We start from the raw sequence: 23,063 nt of genomic DNA on the forward strand, positions 1-23,063 counted from the left end.
CTCTCATATTCTATCTTTCTATGATTATATATCTCTCTCATATCCTCTCGTACTCAATTTCTATCTCAACCTCTCTCTCTATCTCTATGTCTCATGTTCTCTCTTTATCTCTCTACATCTCTCATCTCCACCCTTTCCATCTATATATCTCTTATATCCTCTTATTCTCTCCCTCTCCATCTCTACCTCTCATCTCCTCTCTCTCTCCATCTCTCTCTCTCTCACTCTCTCTCTCTCTCTCTTTATCTATCTCTACCTATCTATACCTATCTATCTATTTATCTATATATCTATCCCTATCTATCTATCTATCCATGTCTATCTATCAATCTATCTATCTACCTATATATCCATTTATCTATCTATCTATCTAACCCTACCTGTTTATCTATCTATTCCTACCTATATATCTATCCCTATCTATATATATATATCTACCTAAATATCTATCCATCTATCTCTCTATCTATCTATCCCTACCTATCTAATCTATCTATTTATCTATCTATGTATTTATATATTTCTGCCCATCTATATATCTATCTATATTTCTTTCTATCTATCTATCTATCTATAAATATATCCCTATCTACCTATTTATCTATCCCTGTCTATCTATCTATCCCTATCTATCTGTCTATCCCTATCTATCTGTCTATCTATCTATCTATCTATCTATATATCTATCTATCTACCTACTTGTCTATCTATGTATCCCTATCTATATATCTATATAATCTATGTGTCTGTCTGTTTTTCTGTCTGTCTGTCTGTCTGTCTCTCGTCGGTCTGTCTGTCTATCTGGTTTTCTGTTTGTCTGTCTCTCGTTGGTATGTCTGTCTGTGTGTGTGTTTGTCTATCTATCTATATGTCTGTCTACTTATCTATCTATCTATTTTATCTATCTCTCTCTCTTTATCTATCTATATATCTGTTTGTCTATCTGTCTATCTATCTATCCATTTGTATGTCTTTGTATCTATTTATCGGTCTATCTATCTATATATCTATCTATCAATCACTCTAGCTATCTATCTATCTACATATACATCTACCTATTTGTCTAGCTATATATCTATCGATCTATCTTATCTTTCTATCTATATATCCATAAGTCTGTATGTGTGTCTATCTATCTACCTATCTATATATCTATCTTTATATACATATATATGTATGTCTATCTATCTATCTATCATTATGTATGTATGTATGTATGTATGTTTGTCTATTTGTCTATCTGTTTATTTATCTATCTATCTATCTTTATATCTATCTATCTATATGTATGTATGTATGTCTATCTCTATGTCTCTGTGTCTGTGTGTCTGTGTGTCTGTGTGTCTGTGTGTCTGTGTGTCTGTGTGTCTGTGTGTCTATTTGTATATCTATTTATCTATCGATCTCATTATCTATCTATCAATGTATCCATCTTTTTTCTCCTTTTTTTTAGAAACATTTATTGATTTTTACATTCAAGTAACTTGTTTTAGGTGCCCTTTGGGCAAACACTATTTCTATGAGAATTTGAACTCGATGAATATGTGACATCAAGAGCTTTGAGCTATTGACAAGCATTGATCTGAGGCATTGTTGATTGCTTGTTGGATGCTACATATTGGGTATTTGCTGTCTTATAGGAGAAGATTTACTGCCATTGATCTCCATCTGTGAATTTTATTTACACCCATCATGTCGGTGTGTTTGCACCACCCGAGGTTTTTTTGCGGCACTATTTGATTGACTCGTATTCAGGGCTGGATTTGTTTCTCCATCCCTCTCTTCTTTCTATTGTTTCCTTGGCTTGGACCAGTCGTGATGAAATATACTTTTTCGTGCTTCTTGATCTACCTTATTTGTTGAATTCTTAAGCTGTTCTAAATGGAAACAATAAAACAGGCATATGCATCTCAGGTAAAACTGTTATTTCATAGATGTTAGGATCGACATGAGAGCTGTTATTTCATAGAAAGGCGATGAAAAGAATTTTGTTAACCAATTTGACATACCACCTAGTTTATGTTATCATTTTTCAAGATTGTGATAGTCATACAATTCAAATCATATTACCTTCATCCATGATGCACATAGATATTATAGGCCTTGAACGGTGACTTGGAGGCAATGTTGAGGTTAACCCATAGTATACGAAACTGACCATTTCCTCAATAACACATATTCTGTAACAAATTTAGCCATGATATATTTCTTGGCCTCGTTCGGTGTCCAAAGAAGTGTCGTTGCGGAGTGTTAGCATCGACCTTTGTTGGGAAAGAAAGATATCCTCCACCTTCACAGTTCACTGTTGAAAAAAGGGATTTACTCGGCTATATATCTATCTATCCCTATCTATCTATCTCTCTATGTATATATCCATGTCTATATATATGTGTGTTATGCTCTGAGAGCATTCATAAATATGTCTGAAGGTAATATGTTTGTCCCATAAGATCCCTATTTTTCCCTGATGTTGTGCATAACATCCTTGGAAACCCAATTTCATTTTATATCCATCAATCTTAATTTGGGCAGTCATCGGTTCTAGTATGCCTATAATTTTAACTTTATACTTCCTTATTAGTTCCTTTATCATCATCCCTGTTTCAGCTTTTGCGATGCCTCTAAAACTCCATGTTAATGCATTAAACATTAATAACTCCATATTAGCCTCATAGTCTCTAAGGGGCTTTCCCTATGAAATGAGTAGTTAGAACCATGGCTGTGATTGTAGACTTCTTCAGTTAGATTCAAGTGAGTGGGATAGATATGAAGTTTACCATTGTCTCTCATTTTGTCATCTAAAGTTAAATTCTCTATGAAGTCGTCTATGGTGGTAATTGGTAGATGTCACAGGTCATTTAAAGAATTTGATTATGTAAGTGATGTGTGAGTATCCATTCTTTTTGTCATTGTCAAGGCTTTGGGTACTCCATGCGTCCTTAGAAGATAGTAACATGCATCGTTTTGATGACATGAGGGGAGAATCTAAAATTAATTTTATAAGCAAATTAATTTAGTCTTAATGAAATAAACTGCATAATATAATTAATACTTTTAATAGATAATAGAAACACTTAGTAGAAGGAATAATAAATCTGACGGTTTAATAATACGGGGAGAATGGAAGGGTTTTATTAGACTTAAAATTACTTTTATAAGGAAATTAATATAATATAAGTTTAAGAAAATAAAACTGCATAATATAATTAATACTTTTAATAGATAATAGAAATAGTTACTGGAAGGAATAATGAATCTGTCGGTTTAATAATAAGGGGATAGTGTAAAATATTTGGGGAACTGTTTTTTTAGGCTTAAAATTAACTTTATAAAGAAACTCATATAATGTTATTTTAAGGAAATAAAACTGCATAATATAATTAATACTTTTAAAAGATAATAGAAATAGTTAGTAAGAGAAATAATAAATCTGCCAGTTTAATAGTAAGGCGAGAGTTAAAACATTTTGTGAAACTGTTTTTTTAGAATTGAAATTAATGTCTTAAAACATTAATATAATCTAATTTTAAGAAAGTAAAACTGCATAATATAATTAATACATTTAATAGATAATAGAAATAGTTAGTAGAAGGAATAATAAATCTGAGGGTTTACTAATAAGGGGAGAGTGTAAGGGAAAATGGAAGGGTTTTATTAGACTTACAATTAATTATATAAGGAAATTAATATAATGTAAGTTTTAGAAAATAAAACTGCATAATATAATTAATACTTTTAATAGATAATAGAAATGGTTAGTAAGAGGAATAATAAACCTCCCAGTTTAATAATAAGGGGAGAGTGTAAAATATTTGTGGAACTGTTTTTTTTAGACTTGCGATTAATGTTTTAACGAAATTAATATAATGTAATTTTAAGAAAGTAAAACTGCATAATATAATTAATACTTTTAATAGATAATAGAAATAGTTAGTAGAAGGAATAATAAATCTGAGGGTTTACTAATAAGGGGAGAGTGTAAGGGAAAATGGAAGGGTTTTATTAGACTTACAATTAATGTTATAAGGAAATTAATATAATTTAAGTTTAAGAAAATAAAACTGCATAATGATGGCGCGTCACCACCGGACGTCATCGAGCCAGCAGCAGAGGAGCAGCAGGACTTCCCCGACCCAACACCCGAGGAGCCGGCACTACCCAGCTCGCCACCGAGACGAGTCCAGCCACCACGGCGAGCCGCCGCAGCAACACGGGATTCCGCATTCCGTTACTCGGCATGACGCGGACGCCGACCACCGGAGCACACCGACACCTTCGGTTAATTTATCTTATAGTTTTCCCTTTATTCGTATTGTCGTGTAGCGGGGGAAGGGCCCATGGGAGGAACCCTTTCCCCCCTTTTTCTTATGTTGGGCCTGACAAGCCCGTTTCCTATTTTCTTGCTTATTTTCTCTCCCTTTTATTTTGTGTTATTGGACTTAAGGAAGGGCCATCTTCACCCATATATAAGGGGAAAAGGTGGGCTCTTCCCTTACCTTTGACCTAAATTTTGAAGATTGGTATTTTGAGAAGAAGGTCAGGTCGTGGAGAAGAATAGAAGAAAGAAGAAGAAGAGGAAGAAAGAAGAAGAAGAGGAAGAGGAAGAAGAAGAGGGGAGGAAGAGGAGAAGGGGGAGAGGAAGGAGGAAGGGCAGCCGCCGCCACCGCCGCCGCCGCGCACCCGCCGCCACGCCGCCGCCGCTCCGCGCCAGCCGCGGCCCGCCGCGCGACCATGCCGCCGCCGCGCCACAAGCCTGCCGCCAAGCGCACCGCGCGCCGCCGCTGCGCCAAGGCCCACGCCGCGCTGCCGGCGCCGGCCGCCGCCCGCCAAGGCGCCCGCGCTGCGCTGCGCGCACCGCCGCGCGCCCGCTGCGCCGCGCTCACCGCCGCGCGCCGCCGCCGCACCGACGCGCCCGTCGCGTGCCGCTCGCGTGCCGCCGCGCGCCATCGCCGCGCCCGCCGCCAAGGCCACCGCCGCGCTGTCGCGCCGCCGCCGCCGCCGCGCCACCGCCAAGGCGCCGCCACGCCGCGCGCCATCGCTGCGCGGCCGCCGCCGCTTCGCCACCGCGCGCCCGCGCCGCCGCGCCCGCTGCCACGCCCGCCGCCGCGCTGCCGCGCAACGCCGCCGCGCCGCCCGTCCGCCGCCACGCTGACGCCTGCGCCGCCCGCGCCGACCACGCGCGCCCACCACCGTCGACCACATCTCCCGCGCCGCTCGCTCGCGCTGACTGCGCCACGACCGCCCCTCCGCACCAGTCAACCTCCGGCGCACCCGACAACTCCCTCCTCGGAACCAGTTGGTGCGAAAATCCCGTCGCCAGCGCGGCGAAGGTACTCTGCTTTCCCTAGCCTCTTTCGTCATTTATTTCCGTCAGTATTCTTTCGTATTGCCTCCACCGCTCGGGTTAGATAGGTGAGTGGGACAGATTGAGAGAACGAAACAAAGACGGCGTCTTACCTGTCGATGCGAGTCGGGGCGCCCGACGTGTGAGCATTCCAGTGGGAGTTGCCCCATTCGGCGGCGTGCGCGCCCTCGACCCACCTCGGACGACTTGGAGGGCTGGACCGACCCAGCTTGGCGACCCCGTCCCCGCTCCGGGTTGGCTCTCGTAGCTTGTCGGCGCATTGCACGTACCGTTGTAGAATCATCGTCCTCGTCATCGTCATACATATATTTCTGTTCTCCGCATGTCCATCGGTTGACGCCGTGGACGTAATCCGATCAGTTAGCGATCGACACCGAAGTTCCTTCCTTGGTGACGGTCGGACGCCGTTGAGACGGCGTCCGGCGTCAAAATTGGTATCAGAGCCAGGCTGTGGTCGCCACAGCACGTCTCCGACGTCGCATCGCATCGCATCGCGCCGCATCTAGTGCATCGCATCCATCGATTTTACGTGCATCCATATCGGTACCCAGGAATGGCCGTAGAGCGCGATCCGCGCGGATGGCACAACGCGGAGGTTCTACCTCCCGCGACGAGTCGAACGTCGCGAGGCGAGAGGCAACGAGATTGACCTCTCGGGACCTCAACCGGCCTCGCCGGTTGCGGAACCAACCTTACCCCATATCGAGGACACGCCGGTCCCACCCGACGTCACGGGTGCTCCAGGCACATCGAAATCACCGGCATCGCCTGGTGGTTCACGCCGATCCCAGCACTCCCGACGCGGCACACCGCGTCCTCGGCGACTCGGTCGGTGACTACGAACCGGGATACTCTGGCGGCGACCACGGGAAATCTCCGTCGTCGAGTACTCCCCTAGAGCGACCCTGCGCGGGGTAGAGGGCGAGGCGACGGCGCCACTCGCCAGTACCCGCCAAGAGAAGAACCTCCGGAAGACCAAGGAGCTCAACGTCGCGCATCGGCAGCCAGGACGGAGCGCTTGGAGCGGATGCTCGCCGACACCCGAGTGTCCGAGCACGGAGTTGAGGCGGGACCGGTTGCACGAGGCCCCCCTCGCCCCCCTTACGGGGCTGGTAGACCCGAATACCGTGGTCACCCCGACCCGGACCTTGCTGATGATTACGAGGCCCCTGATCGCCCGTTTTACGGCGTACCACCACCGGTACGCCTAGCCAGGGAGCCCATACGCGACCCACAGGATGTCCGCGCTTGGGACATGCATCGCCCGCGGGATGACTACACCCGTGGCCACGACGGGGTCCCTTATGCTCGACCTGATCTCCCTATACGTCAGTACGAGCGCGACCCGAGCCGTGACTATCCGGCCCGTCGGTTCGACCCCGTTCCTCCCCGTGGTCCGCGGTTCGACGAGCCACCGGCACGACGCGAGGACTACCCACGGCCGCCACCCCCGCCATATTACGGGGTTGACGGTGCATGCCCACCACCACATCACCCGGTGCCTTGGGACCGAGCACCGCGGGATGGTCGTCTCTACCACGGGGACGACCGCGGACACGACCCATTCCCGCCCCGTCGCCCCATGGACCCGCGGCGAAACTACCCGTGCCCGGCGGCACTATGATGACGACGGCGTCGGCGGGAGGAGCATCGTGCACGCATCCAGAGGAGCGTGCGGCGCGCGGCGCATTCGTCTCACGAGGGCTCGAGGAAGCCCAAGGAGTTCATTGATTGGGAATCAAAAATGAACTCGTATTTCAGGTGGTACAGGATGGATGACGACCTTTGCGTCGAGTACGCAGAGACACGGCAGCGGACAAGCCAAGATCTTCTGGGAGAATGAGCAATTCTCGGCGAGCGAAGAGGACAGCCCATTATGTCATGGGCAGAAATGGCGCGGAAGCTAAGGAACAAGTACGTTCCTCGTCAGTACCAGATGACACTCTTCCTCTCGTGGCTCGACCTTAAGCAAGGTCGACTCCCGGTGTCGGAGTACATCGAGGCTTTCGAGGAATGCCGGATGCGTTGCCGTTTCGTGGAGGACCCCCGCGTCATCATCGGCCTCTTTGCCCACGGCCTTCGGCCCGCCTTGCGCAGCAAGGTCCTTGACTGCCAACCGGCAGAGGTCGATGAGGCATACCACCTAGTGGAGCACATGGATCCACCTGTCGAAGACATCCCGGCGCCCAACGCGCACACCACGCCGCGAGTTCCTACGGTTCGGCTTGCACCCGCTCGTTCCACCCTACCCGCGACCACTCGGGTCGCACCGGTCACCGGGGGCCAAGGAACGACCCCAACCACCTCAGTGGGGTCTACCCGCAAGCCGGGCCTCGACCGGCGATGCCCGGCCCGTGGCGCTGCACCAAGTCAAGCACACATCACGTGCTACAAATGCCAGGGCGAGGCACGGGCGCGCAATGCCCATCTACACTTTTGATTGATGTCGGGGAAACCGAACAGGATTATTGCGATGGAGCCGACGTACCCCAGGAGGACCACTATCACGGGAACGAGGAATGCGCCCTTGAGTACGAGGAGCCCGATGGACAGATAGGGTTCATCCAGATCATCGAGGCGCGAGGAGCCCCACCCGTGACAGGCCGTGCGTCCGTCCGGCCGTTAGCCAACATCGCTGTCGACACCCCCGGCAGCAGTAGAGATAGGATATCACCGCGGGTTGACAACTCCGCTAGACTGCCACGGGCGCTCAACAGCCGACACCGTTCGATGATGCGGCCATCCGTCGTCGATCTTCTACGTACATCAAGATCAGCGGCAAGGCATGTAAGGTGATCGTGGATAGCGGTAGTTGCATCAACGCGATCTCAGATACTATGGTCAGCGGCTTAGGTTGACTTCGATAGAGCACCCCACGCCGTCTGGCGTTTCATGGATCGGCGCTTCATCACTATCTGTGAAGCGTCGCGTGCCCCCTGAAGGTGAACACATACGCCGAGGACGTGCTCTGTGATGTACTACCCATGAAGGTGGGTAGCATCATCCTCGATCGGCCGTGGTTATATGATCACGACGTCACCTTAGCAGAGGCGCGTGAACACCTGCTCCTTTACGCACCAGGGGCGGCGAGTTACGTGGCACCCGTACACCACGGCCGGCCAGCAAGCGGCGCGACCGACCAGTAGGGTTAGTGATAGTCCGAGACCCTTATTCACTCGCGACCTTGGCCGCGAGGGTGACGATACACCTATGTGTCTGGCCGTCACCCTTGACGTCCCTGCTGACAGTGCAGTGACCCCTCGCACCCCAGAGGTTGAGGCTCTCATATCGGAGTTCGGAGATATCTTCCCGGAAGAGCTACCAAGCGGATTACCCCCGATGAGGAACATACAGCATGCCATCGACTTGGTGCCCGGCGCGTCGCTTCCGAACCTACCGCATTACCGCATGGAGCCGCCGAAGTACGAGGAGTTGCTACGGCAAGTGAGGGGGCTTTTGGGAGAGGGCCTCATCCAGGAGAGCATGAGCCCCTGCGCCGTACCCGCTCTCCTAGCGCCGAAGAAGGATGGCACGTGGCGCATGTGTTGCGATAGCCGTGCCATCAACAAGATAACGGTCAAGTACCGTTTTCCCATTCCGCGTGTGCAGGATCTATTCGACATGATGGCGGGATCCACTATCTTCTCCAAGATAGACTTGAGGAGTGGGTACCATCAAGTACGGATCCGTCCCGGCGACGAATGGAAGACCGCCTTTAAGATAAAGGACGGTTTATATGAGTGGAGGGTTATGCCTTTCGGCCTCTCCAATGCGCCCAGTACCTTCCAACGTCTCATGAACGAGGTACTGCGCGCCTTCATAGGAAGTTCGTGGTCGTCTACGGCGACATCCTCGTCTATAGCAGATCCAGCCACGAGCCTGCAGACCACCCTCCGCAGGTCAGCACCACCCTCCGGCAGGAGCAGCTCTACGCCCACCCCAAGACGCGCAGCTTCCTAGCCTCCGAGGTTGCCTTCTTAGGGTTCCTCGTGTCCGCCCAGCGTAGCGCCGACCGGAGAAGGTCCGGGCCATCACGTCGTGGCCGACCCGGCAAACATGCACGATGTTAGGAGTTTCATAGGACTGGCGACTTTCTATAGGCGATTCATACGGAACTTCAGTTCCGTTCCCCATCACCGCGCCTCAAGGAGGAGTCGTTACTGACACCGGCAGCGAGAGCTTTCCAGCAGATAAAGCTCATGATGACACAGCGCCGGTACTACGGCTTCGACTTTGGGAAAGTGTTCGAGGTTACATGCGATGCCTCGGTATCGGCATCGGGCGTCCTCGGCCAGGAGGGCCACCGTGGAGTTCTTCAGCGAAGCTGAACGATGCCAGGCCGATATTCCACGTCACGACAAGGAGTTCTCTGGTCATCCAAGCCTTACGGCATTGGAGACACTACCTCCTATCATCGGAGTTCGTGCTCTTCTCGGATCACGAGGCGCTCAAGTACCTGCACTCGCGGCAGAAACGAGCGATCGGCACGCCAGGTGGGTCGAGTACCTCAAGGACTACACCTTCGTCATAAAGAACAAGAAGGGAAAGGCCCACGTCGTAGCAGACGCCCTCAGCCGGAGAACTCACGTGCTCAACGTCATGAAGGTGACAGTCTTGGGGTTCGAGACCATCCGAGATGGATGCGATAACTGCCCTGATTTCGCCCCATCAACGCGGAAGTCCGACGAGGACCATCCCACGATTACAAGGACTATGTCCTTATCGACGGATACCTGTTCTTTAAGAACAGATTGTGCGTACCTCGCACATCACTCGTGACTTCCTCACTTGGGAATGTCACGCGGAGGCCTTAGCGGTCATTTTGGCGCGACAAGGCGATCGCCGCCATGGAAGGCCAATTCTACTGGCCTTCCCTAAAGCGCGATGTTGGCAACATAGTTGCCCAGTGCGTGTATGTGCCTTGGCCAAGCAGGTCAAGAAGAGCGCGGACTTTATACCCCATTACCGACGCCGGCGTCCACGGGACGACGTGAGCATGGACTTCGTCTTGGGACTTCCCCGCACCGCGAGGCACTACGACTCCGTCATGGTAGTCGTGGATAGGGTTTCAAAGATGGCCCACTTCGTGCCCTGCGCGAAGACGTCTGACGCCGTGAAGGTCGCCAGATCTTCTTCCGAGAGATCGTGCGCCTCCATGGCCTGCCATCCTCGATCGTGTCCGATCGTGGCGTGCGCTTCACGAGTTACTTCTGGAGGACCCTGTGGAGCCTCTTGGGCACGAAGCTCAAGTTCTCGACTGCCTACCATCCGCAGACCGACGGCCAGACGGAGGTGGTAAATCGTAGCTTGGGCAACCTACTACGTTCCCTCGTAGGTGAACACCTCGCGTCTTGGGATCTTGTCATACCACGCGCTGAGTTCGCATACAACTCCTCGGTGAACAGAACCACGGGTTGAGCCCTTTGAGATCGCCTACGGCCAGGCACCCCGTCGACCCCTAGACCTAGCTCCCATAGATCCTCATGTTAGGGTTTCGAGGACGCACTTGCATTTGCCCAGCATGTCTCTGCATTACATCATCGCATTCATGATAGGATCACGCAGCAAAATGCATTGTACAAGCAAGCCGCCGACTTGCATCGCCGACCCAGCATTTGGCGTGGGAGACCTAGTGATGGTCAGACTCAGGCCGAGAGATACTCTCCCGGGGCGGCAACGGCTGCATGCTCGCAGCGCCGCCCGTTCGGATCCTCCGTGAGTGGGCGACAACGCGCGTCGTCGTCGAAATTCCTCCTACGTGGGGAATAGGCTCTACATTCAATGTGGCGGACCTAGCTCAGTACCGGGCCCCTTCTTCCTCCCCACCCCCAACCTCTCTAGACCCCTTCAACATGAGTGAGTTTGCCGACACCACTCCCCCAATTGTTTCACCCGATAGGCACGAGGCAATCGATTGTGTACTGCAGGAGGTAATTGACCATGCAGGTGGGGAAGCATCGAGGAGATTCCTAGTACGTTGGGCGGGCCACACCTGCGCGGACGACACGTGGGTTACAGAACAGGAGCTCCGACGCCTCCGTCCCGACCTCCTTCCACCGTCGCCGATCCTCCACCCTGACTCGCCGGAGTCGAGTCCTTCCCACCCCGGGAGGGGTGATGGCGCGGCACCACCGGGCGTCATCGAGCCAGCAGCAGAGGAGCAGCAGGACTTCCCCGACCCAACACCCGAGGAGCCGGCACTACCCAGCTCGCCACCGAGACGAGTCCAGCCACCACGGCGAGCCGCCGCAGCAACACGGGATTCCGCATTCCGTTACTCGGCATGACGCGGACGCCGACCACCGGAGCACACCGACACCTTCGGTTAATTTATCTTATAGTTTTCCCTTTATTCGTATTGTCGTGTAGCGGGGGAAGGGCCCATGGGAGGAACCCTTTCCCCCCTTTTTCTTATGTTGGGCCTGACAAGCCCGTTTCCTATTTTCTTGCTTATTTTCTCTCCCTTTTATTTTGTGTTATTGGACTTAAGGAAGGGCCATCTTCACCCATATATAAGGGGAAAAGGTGGGCTCTTCCCTTACCTTTGACCTAAATTTTGAAGATTGGTATTTTGAGAAGAAGGTCAGGTCGTGGAGAAGAATAGAAGAAAGAAGAAGAAGAAAGAAGAGAAGAAGAGGAAGAGGAAGAAGAAAGAGGAGGAAGAGGAGAAGGAGAGGAAGGAGGAAGGGCAGCGCCGCCTGCCGCCGCGCCGCCGCCGCGCCACCGCCGCCGCGCGCCGCCGCCAGCATCCGCCACGCCCAGCGCCGCCGCCCGCTGCCGCCAGCGCCGCGCCGCGCCGCCACGCCGCCGCGCGCGCGCCGCGCCCGCGCCGCGCGCCCGCGCCGCCCGCGCGCCAGCGCCCGCCGCGCCTTCGCCCGCCGCGCTGCCGCGCCATCGCCCGCCCGCCGCGCGCCGCGCGCGCCGCGCCCGCCGCGCCCGCGCGCCGCGCCGCCGCCGCGCGCCGCCGCGCCCGCGCGCCCGCCAGCGCGCCGCCCATCGCCTTACGCCCGCTGCGCCGCCACGCCAGCGCGCCCGCCGCCCGCCGCCGCGCCAGCGCCCGCCGCGCGCGCCGCCCGCCCGCGCCACGCGCCCGCTGCCCGCGCGCCGCGCCGCCGCGCCGACCGCGCGCCCACCACCGTCGACCACATCTCCCCGCATCGCTCCGCGCTGACTGCGCACAACCGCCCCTCCGCACCAGTCAACCTCCGGCGCACCCGACAACTCCCTCCTCCGGAACCAGTTGGTGCGAAAATCCCGTCGCCAGCGCGACGAAGGTACTCTGCTTTCCCTAGCCTCTTTACGTCATTTATTTCCGTCAGTATTCTTTCGTATTGCCTCCACCGCGCTCGGGTTAGATAGGTGAGTGGGACAGATTGAGAGAACGACGAAACAAAGACGAGCGTCTTACCTGTCCGGTACGAGTCGGGACGCCCCGACGCGTGTGAGCATTCCAGTGGGAGTTGCCCCATTCGACGGCGTGCGCGCCCTCGACCCACCTCGGACGACTTGGAGGGCTGGACCGACCCAGCTTGGCGACCCCGTCCCCGCTCCGGGTTGGCTCTCGTAGCTTGTCGGCGCATTGCACGTACCGTTGTAGAATCATCGTCCTCGTCATCGTCATACATATATTTCTGTTCTCCGCATGTCCATCGGTTGACGTCGTGGACGTAATCCGATCAGTTAGCGATACGACACCGAGTTCCTTCCTTCGGTGACGGTCGGACGCCGTTGAGACGACGTCCGGCGTCACATAATATATTAATACTTTTTTTAAATAACAGAAATAGTTCGTAATATGAATAATGAATCTGTCGGTTTAATAATAAGGGGAGAGTGTAACAGATTTGGGGAACTGTTTTTTTAGACTTAAAATTAATGATTTAAAGAAACTCATATAATGTTATTTGAATAAAATAAAACTTCATAATATAATTCATACTTTTAAAAGATAATAGACTCATTATACTATGCAGCTCTTCTCTTCTCCCCTCTTCGTGGCCAAGAACGATGGCGACGGTGGGCGGCTCTTCTCTTCTTCCCTCTTCGTCCTTCTCCTCTTCCTCCTCCTCTTCCTACTTCTCCTTCCTTCTTCCTCCTCCTTCCTTCTCCACTTCCTCAGTGTGAGACTCTTAGACTTCCAACGTTATAATTCTTCAATAAAAAAGGTATATAGTACCCTTTGGGGGGGGCGCCCACCCCCTCCTTATTTATCCAATATTTATAAAAGGTAATGAAGTGCAGATGTGAATTAAGTATTTAACTTGGACTGTTAAATGTGAATTATTTAAAAAATCAAGAACTTTTTCCAAAAAATGTTGGAAAAATATGTAATAAATCTCGCCCACTTTGTGGTGCTTTAACATGGTTTGTGGAAAAAATATTTGTAATACTAAATAAATTGCACATTTGAACTAAGTACTTTACTTGTTTGGTTAGGTGCGAATTATTAATTTAGTGAAATTCAAAAAAAATTCATGACAATGTTGCAAAAATCAATAAAAAAATAAAATAAAATTATATACAGGGACAAGTCTTAATTTTTAACAAAATTCACTAAATATATAGGACATCGGTGCAAGGTCTTAAACAATGGAGGCTATGTCAAAAACATGCTCGTCCCCTAGGTGTTTGACCACGACTCTGTCAGAGGTTTGTACTAACTTGGTTGTCACCTGGGTAGCGAAAGTTAAGAAATAAAAAACAATGATTGCGCAAAAAATGGGAAACTTGTAGTTCATGAACTTGATGTGTACCTCTAGTACATGCGACCACACCATCTTGCTCATCATCACCAGGTGAATCCAGCTCAACGTTAGTGCACCATCGTTTGTTGTCCACACGTAGCCAACATTTCACAGTGATTAGTGTTTCAATTTTTATCGGTGACAGACGTGATCTCTTGTATGTGACAATAGTGTTCCCCGCCGAGAACATGTGCTCGGTAGGAGCGCATGTCGCACATATGGACAACACCTCCCTCGTAACGGCTACAAGTAAGGGGAAATGCTTTGCCCCGGTGCTGGCCCACCAGGATAGTGGCGTGAACACTCCCTCATCAGGCATGACCTCCGTTAGATATTGGTTGAACTTGTCCCTCGCTGACCTCATCGACACATGTATCAACTGAACTTTTCGCATAATGCTCTCAAGCCAAATATCCAACTCTTTACCTCTTGCGGGTCTCTCTTCAGCGTCCCCTCTCGGTCCACGCCGCGGCGAGTCACAAGGTAACAAGGACCGTACGTATGCAATGGTTGTCGCTCAAATGCCCAGATGGAGCATCGACCCTTTGTGGAATGGATCCATCAATGTCGCGGTGGTGATTGCCTCATTCGCCCACAAGATCTCTGCATACTTTGCAAGCTTCCAATGCATTGACTTATATGCTTGCGCCATGTTGGAATGATCGGTCTCATGCGACCATTGGACGCTTGTGAAGAAATTTTGGTCTTCGATTTGCTGTACCACTTCCTCCATGTGTTCTTTAAGGCCGTCTATGAGCTATACTATGTCACTTATCACCGGCGTCACTATTTTGCAAACATGGTCGTTGGATACCGCGAAATGACCAATGATGCGACAAAACTCATTCACTAACTCCCACTCGTCCTTCGACATCTTTTTCCCTTCCGGCCAAAAGCCTTCGAGACTTCATCTATAACATCATGCTTCTTTACGACGTCCGCTAGCATAGTGTAAGTGCTGTTCCATCGGGTCGGACAGTTTAAGACGACCATGTCGGAGTCCTCAACTTCAGGGTCATCTTCACATGCCTTCACATAATGTTATCTCTATTGTATAGAGCTTTGAATACAGCAGACTAGTGTCTGCACCTTTGCAACTGCATCACCCAAACATAACGACCGGCGTGCTCCGTAATGGTCATCAAATGCTGAGAACATATCTCCAGGTTCGTTGTCCTGGTCGCTGTTGTAGTGGTCTGCTGTCCACATCACGTCGCCCTCTTCAGGCTTTACAGCTTGGGCTGAAGGAATGCTGAAGCTTTTTATTGCTGCTTGAATAACAATTTTGAGAATGTGTGCGACGCATGGGACATGCCTTATGGTGCTAAAGGTTGGGTTAACAACCTTTATCTTCCTCGCCATCATGGCTAACATCCTCTTGTTCGACATGGCATTGTTAGTAGTCACGGAGTAGACCTGCATAAATATTGGTCACATGTAAAGTCACGAAGTTAGTTAATAAGATAAAGTTTGGCGTTGAATGTTGACCTTTGGCCGCAGACAAAATTCTTCTAGAGCTTAGAGAACGATGGCCGCCATGTTTTCTCCACCGTGCTTGCCAAAAATTTCTCAGATGGCAAGAACCCACTCTTGAGACACCCATTTATCATCCACCCAATGGACGGTGATGCCCAGTAGTCCAATACCGTTCTCAGTGGTCCATGCATCTACGGTGAATGAGACTCGGTCCACGTTCTCCCATAGCTTCGTCACGTCTTGTTTCATGCAACCATGCATTTGGATGGTCCACTGCTTAATGATCTTCTCACTTGGAGGATTCAAGTCGAGAAGTGTCGCATAATGCCACATCTCCTTGAAGGAAAAATTCTGAACAATGTTCCACGGAAAATCAGTCATGCACATGAAGCGTGCAATGACATTCTTCATTTCCTCCAGCGTATGCCCCCTCATCGGCCCTCGTCAGCTTGGCTCTCCCTGTTGTGTGCTTGCAATCTGTCCGATATACGTGGCTGATCAGGGTCTTTCGACACCTCACCGTTAAGCTCCACATGGCGAGCTGGATGGCAAGCTTTGAAATGGAACCAAAAGACGTTGGTGCTTTTGTCGGCCTGCAGCTTTATCGCTATTCTCTTATTGTGCGGGTTCATTTCCCAGCACAGTAAGCATATGTAGTATCGATCTTCCATGCATTCAAAGTAGTCTATGATGACTGAACGTTTCGAACGAGGATGACTCTATACGTCACAAGAAGTTCCTGCGTCTGTACGTTCAGGACCTAACGTGCTTGACCCAGATCTGTCTTGGGTTGGGCCACTGCCTTCGGGCGGGTTCATGTTTCAGAAGGCAGAATTTAGTAAGCAATGATTGAATACAACAGCATTGTATGATGCCGAACTACATTTTAACCTCTGAAGTAAGTAATGGATACAATGAATATAACCAATAAATAAACAGAGCGCTGAGGTAGAATGCCAGAAGTGTGGAATTCTATGCAGAGAATGATAGATGGGTGAATTCAAGAGGAGATATTTAGAGTTATTAAGTAAAAGAGAATGGGTGGGGCAAGATAATTAGAGAGTAAGGGAGGGTGAGAGAGAATGAGGGGTAATTAGGGGGTATGAGATAATGAGAGGAACAAAGGAGAATTGGAGAGTGGGGGAGAAAGAGAGGAGATAGGCAGAATTAGATAGTAGGGGAGAATGAGAGTAGGGAGGGAGAATTAGATGTTAAATTTTTAAAAAGATGGGAGATCAATATAGACAGTAGACGAGGGCAAAGGAGAAATAGAGAGTGTGATACAATGAGAAGAATGAGGGAGAATTGGAGAGGGGGAGAGAATGAGAGGAGAGAGTCAGAATTTGATAGTTGGAGAGAATGAGAGGGGGGAGGGAGAATCAGACGTAAAAAAGTTAAAAAGAAGAGAGAGCGGTAGATGAGAGTAGCGTAGAATGAGAGGATAGAGGAAGAAATAGAGAGTACGATAGGGTGAGGGAGAATGAGAGAGACTAAGAGAGTGGAAGAGAATGAGATTATAGAATCAGAAATAGAGAGTGGGAGACATTGAGAGGAGAGGGGGGGAGAATTATTGGTAAAAAGGTAAACAAGAAGAAAGAGCGAGAAAAGAGAAGGTATGAGATCGGGAGGGTCAGTGAATATGGTATAATTATAGAGTAAAAGATGGTGAGATCAGATAGGGAGAGTTATAAATAAGAGCTAAAAGTGACCATAGCGTGAGAGAGAACAAGAGGAGATTTGACGAAGTAGAGAGTAAGTTCAAACATTAACAGAGCGTGAGAGAGAACGAGGATGAGAGATATAATCAGATTGCAAGAGAAATTGAGAGAGGGAGGGGGAGAATTATGGATTAAGTTAGAATGAGAAGGAGAGGGGGAGAATTAGGGAGTAATAGAGGGTGGGAGAAGAGAGGGAGAGATAGAACTATAAGTTAAAAATCAGCAGAGTGTGAGAGTGAACGAGGGTGAGAGATAGAATCAGATTGTAAGAGAAATTAAGAGAGGGAGGGTCAGAATTACAGAGTAAGTTAGAATGAGAGGGAGAGAAGGGAGGAGAGAGGGAGAACTAGAGAGTTACAATAGAGAGGAGATTTAGAAGTTAGAACTATAAATTAGAATGTAAGATAGACTGAGAGAGGGAAAGGGAGAGTTATAGAGAACGGGAGGATGAGAGAGAGAGAATAGAGAATTATAAAGGGAGAATGAGAAAGAGAGAAGAGAGGAGAGGGGGAGAATTAGAGAGTTATAAAGGGTGGTAGAAGAGAGGGAGAGATATAACTGTAAGTTCAAGATTAACAGAGCGTGAGAGATAATGAGAGAGAGAGAGATAGAATCAGATTGTAAGAGAAAATGAGAGAGGGAGGGTCAGAATTACGGAGGAAGTTAGAATGAGAGTGAGAGAAGAGAGGAGAGAGAGAGAATTAGAGAGTTATAAAGGGTGAGAAAAGAGAGGGAGAGTTAGAAGTTAGAACTATAAATTAGAAATTTACGGAGCGTGAGAGAGAATGAGAGATAGAGGGAGAATTAGATTGTAAGAGCGATTGGGGGAAGGAAAGGGAGAATTATACATTAAGGGAGAATGATCGAGAGAGAAGAGAGGGGTGAGGGAGAATTGGAGACTGGAGAGTGGAGAGTACGAGAGAATGAGAAGTGAGAGTTAGACTTAGAAGTACAACAGTGAAGAAGAATCAGAGAGAATGTGAATAATTGGATGTAAAAAATCGATAAAGAATCAGCAGTGAGATGAATTACGAACAAAGCAAGTAAAATTTAGAAATTTTCATCGGCATAGAATATGATTAAACGGACAAAAAATACAAAGATTAAACTGACGAACGTACCCGTGAGTCCGCGGTCCGCCGACGACACCGTCCACTGTCCGCCGGCCGCCTATACCGCCGTCCGCTGCCATCAGCTCTCTTCCCCTCTTTCGTGTATTTTGTATTCAAAGTTTCAAATAAAAAATACACAAAAATTTTTAAGTTAATGAAATTTGATGTGGATATCGAAAACCGATATCCACAACGGATATTTGGTATCGTTATCCTTCACCCTGAGACGGAGACGGATGCCGACATCGAGACGGATATTAGTATTGGTTATCGGCGCTGTAGCAACCGATATCCGATAGCCATATCCGGATATAAAAACGGATACCAGAAATTCCCTTTCTGGTATCCGATACAGCATCAGCACCGATACTGGCATCTGGTACCAGTATCGGAACGGGCGAACACTATGACACTCCCAAGCATCATAGTCTTGTTTTTTTTAATTCTCACCCGGAGGTTCAAAATTTCAAAGGCGTTCCCCCTTTCTTCCCTCTAGAAGTGCAGGAGCCAGCTCAAGATGTCAAAAGCTCTTCAATGGCGTCGTCTCTCCCCTCCTCTCCATGGCCGTGCTCGCGCTGCACCTTCCTCAATCCCCCATCTCGCCTCTTCTCCTGCCAACGCTGCCAATCCCCTTCATCTCCGTCTTCGTCTTCTTCTTCGGCGAAGTGGGCATGCAACGCTTGCACCCTCCAGAACCCACAAGAATTTCGATCTTGTCAAACCTGCGAAACCCATTTGTTCTGATCGAAAGAAGGGTTCTTTAGAGCTTCCCGTCATTGTTCTTCAGGATGATCTTCCCGGCGCGAAGAAGCGGTCGAGGGAGGAGTTTTCCCCCTTTCCTTCTGGTGGGCTTCTATCTCTTCCCCTTTTCCATTGATTTTTTCTCTGGCATTTGGCATGCTTATTTCAGAATTACGGAAATAGTATCCGGAATTCGCCTGATTTTCTTTCATATTTGATGAATACTTCGATTGATCTTTGCGTGACGGCAGAGAATGCGGGAGTTAGATCAAGATTGTCGTCCAATACCTTTAAAATATTGAGCTATAATGTATGGTTCCGCGAAGATTTGCATATGGTTGCGAGGATGAACGCTATCGGAGGCCTCATTCAGCAGCATTCTCCTGACATCATCTGTCTTCAGGTTTTGCTCGTGAATCAATAGTCTTGAATTTATAAGAATTAACGTTTCTTCTCTACAAATTATTAATAAGTTCGTGGTTTTCCTGATGTAGGAAGTCACTCCAAATATTTACAAGGTTTTTCAAGCATCTGTTTGGTGGAATGATTATGCTTGTTCTGTTCCCTGGAAGATGGCGAAGGAGAAACCATACTTTTGTATGCAGGTCCTGCGTTCTTGCAAATTTCTCTTATTTGTTCATTTTTTCGTAAATTTGTGTTCCTACTTTTACGTTCTTATTACTCAATTTTCTCCCAGTTTTGTGCAATTCACCAATTTCCTTGTATCCTCTTTAGATGTTTTGATCTAGCTACCCAAACCAATGTCTCTTTGCTTGATTCTTAGTTATTATAATGTAGCCCGTTCAAAAAATTAAAAAATAGAGTAGTAACACCTTGATTGGAAAAAAATACGGTTAAAGCATCCGATTGGTTTCCCAGAATAGAATTTGGATAGTAGGATTGATACGGAAACATGGGTCAAAGAGAAACACTGGCTCCACTAATATTATTAAGTACATTAATGAAGGCAAGAGAAAAATGAATGTCGATGTCATCTGATCTGTTATTTGTATTCTCTCACAGTTGAGTAAACTGCCGGTGAAATCATTCAGAAGTGAGCCGTTCAAGAACACTATAATGGGAAGAGAGCTCTGCATCGCCGACATCGACACCGGCCCAAATAAGTCCCTGGTCGTTGCTACTACCCATCTCGAGAGCCCGTGCCCAGGACCACCCAAATGGGATCAAATGTACAGCAAAGAGAGAGTAGCCCAAGCTAAATATTCTACACAAATCCTCCATGAACTACAAAACGTCGTCTTCTGCGGTGACATGAACTGGGACGACAAGCTTGATGGGGAATTCCTGCGCCATAAGCTGGGTTGATGCGTGGGCTGAGCTGAGACCAGATGAAGAGGGATTCACTTATGATACTAAGTCGAACCTGATGTTATCGGAGAACAAGAAGCTACAAAGAAGGCTAGACCGCTTCGTCTGCAAGTTGCAGGATTTTGAAGTCACTGGCATTGAAATGGTTGGGGTTGAGCCTATGCTTGGTTTTTCTTACCAGAAGGAGAAGAGGGTCAGGAAGGAGATGAAGACTCTTGAGCTCGCTGTCTTGCCAAGTGACCATTTTGGGCTGTTGCTGACTATTCGAGGTAATTGAGCCTGAGAGACTGAGCAAAAAAAGAGCCAAATTTTAGTTTATGGGGAATAGGTTTTCACTGCAATTTTGTCGGAAGCAGCTTGTCTCTCTATCTCTGGCTCCCTCTCTATATATCATATATGTATATCTCTCTCCATGTCAAAGACAACCGACCGAGTGAACAAGGATCTTATTCTCAGAATGGGCTCACAGAAATTTGGAAATATTGTGTTCAAGCTTGTAAAATCACATTCTGATATGGCGCGACCTCATTTTTTGATATTTTGTATGGACTGGAGAATGAACAGGACCCGTGCAGTGTAAGCTAGGAGGCGTGTTCAATTTTTTTGTATGACTATTCCTGGTAATTGAACTGAGATAGACTAAGAAAGAAAGAGCGAAAATCTTGGTTTTACAAATAAGTTTTCAGTGTTCTTTTGTCAGAATCAGTTTGTCTCTCTCTGGCCATCTCTCTCTCTATGCATGTGCCTATAGATTGGAAGAAGCAGAGTTCAGCAGTGATATGTGAAAGTAAAAGTACGATATTTTTTAATTGGTATTATCAGTTATTTGAATTCATCAAAACCAATATAACTACAGGAACGGGGATAGTGCCCGTGCAGGATAAGTTTATCCTCTTTTAAGCTCGGAGAAATAAGCTGAATTAACCTTTTTTGGGAATAGAATGCTTTGAAAATTAAACCGTGGTCACTGCCAATTTTGAATATAGTTTTAAATGAATCCTATTTTACAAATTCAAACAAAATTCATTTGTTTCATGGAAAGTTATAGATTATCTCTTTTTATAAAGAAATGGAATAAATATCACTTGGATATGGACATCACTTCCCTATGAGAATCCCTAAGCATGAGATTTGTTTAGAATCATGATAATACGATGTAAATTTCTAAATTTCTTATTGTAAGAATGAAATATCTATATTATATTGGTCTAAATAATTTATTATCTTTGATTTAATGACAAATTACCTTGCTATAGGATAGATTCCATCGAATGTTTAAATGTCATAGGACCCTGTTTATGGGCTTAGTAGCAATTCTAGTCAAGCATTCAACATTTTTATAATTATTATTTTATTAACTAAGAAAATATTGTGGATATTCAATTTCTGTTGTTGTGCAATCATGTCTTAGAGTGCATTTTTATAATCTGGTCTGAATAAAACTTTCTTGCATAGTAGTTCGAGGAATCAAGTTATCACATAGTTCCTCCACGTAAATGTTTCCATCTTATCAGCCTTAAAATTTAAACGCAACATCTTTTGATATCTTTGTGAAGGCTAATTGATTCTCAACTGAAAAACAAATATTTTCGAACGTTCTAAAAGAGATCAAAATATATATGTCTCTATTTCACCGATTAATAAATACTAAAAATATTTATTTGTACATTTACCCGTAATTAAAACATTATTATTAATATATATGAAAAAACATATCATAGATCAGAAATATTATGGAATTATAGGAAACAAGTAGCTTCTTTTAATGGTGCACAAATCCACTATTTGCAATATATAGTGGACAATGTACTAAATTGTGAATAGACATTATTTAAATTAAACTGTGAATAGAAAATAATTGAGCTTCAACACCCACTGTTGGGGGAATACAATAAAGATAATAGACCCTCTCCTTATGTTTCATTTTGTTTACTTGTATTTCAATATCCTTTTGTTACAAATTCCATACTTATGGTCGGTATGGAGCCAGCATAGTTCAACTTTCATTATTGTAAGATTGTTAACAAATTCACACAAAGAGAAAGCTCTTGAAATCTGCCATGATTGATGGTCCAATACCAAATTCACACAATTCTAAGACGTGAATGAGATTGAACCTTATAAATAAAAATAAAATGTTTTGATGATTGAATAATTTGATTGGAATCAAATATGATTCTGTTTAGCTGCTAAAAATAAGTCATACAAAAGACTTACATGTTTTGCCTCTATTCATATCAATGATTTCCTTGGCACATCTGATCTCCTTGTCTTGTTCTCGATAAATGGAGATGGTGAGATCTGCTTACCATTCTAGTCACACCGAAGGAAGGGGTACTCATAATTAGCAAAGGAGAAGGGGAACATTCAAGGAGATATCCAATGGATATTTCTCAGTCCAAACTTTTATTCTTTTATAATTAAGACAGTTTTTTTACAGAAAACCCTTACGCTTCTGGTAAATCTCACGGGGTTACCTTATAGACCCATGCACCAATCTAGTTACTAACTGCACGATCCTAAAAATCATTTATTGTATAACTTGATTGATAAATTATATCCTGCATATAGATATTTT

At 47.2% G+C, this 23,063-nt stretch overlaps 1 protein-coding gene and 1 pseudogene across 2 annotated transcripts in view; one reads left to right on the forward strand and one right to left on the reverse strand.

Moving 5' to 3' along the window:
- Positions 1-19,019, reverse strand: part of LOC144700961 (uncharacterized) — a 37,244-nt gene extending 18,225 nt beyond the window's left edge. Inside the window, exon 1 of the mRNA XM_078572576.1 lies at positions 18,997-19,019. The gene's annotated coding sequence lies outside the window, so the exon portion shown is untranslated. The remainder of the gene's footprint in view (positions 1-18,996) is intronic.
- Positions 18,853-21,253, forward strand: LOC144700960 (uncharacterized; annotated as a pseudogene). The gene is made up of 4 exons (XR_013580897.1): positions 18,853-19,260; positions 19,408-19,559; positions 19,651-19,761; positions 20,180-21,253. The product of XR_013580897.1 is annotated as an uncharacterized LOC144700960 (transcript).
- The last annotated feature ends 1,810 nt before the right edge of the window (positions 21,254-23,063 follow it).

Source organism: Wolffia australiana, chromosome 3, assembly GCF_029677425.1.
Source record: "Wolffia australiana isolate 7733 chromosome 3, ASM2967742v1".
NCBI lineage: Eukaryota > Viridiplantae > Streptophyta > Magnoliopsida > Alismatales > Araceae > Wolffia > Wolffia australiana.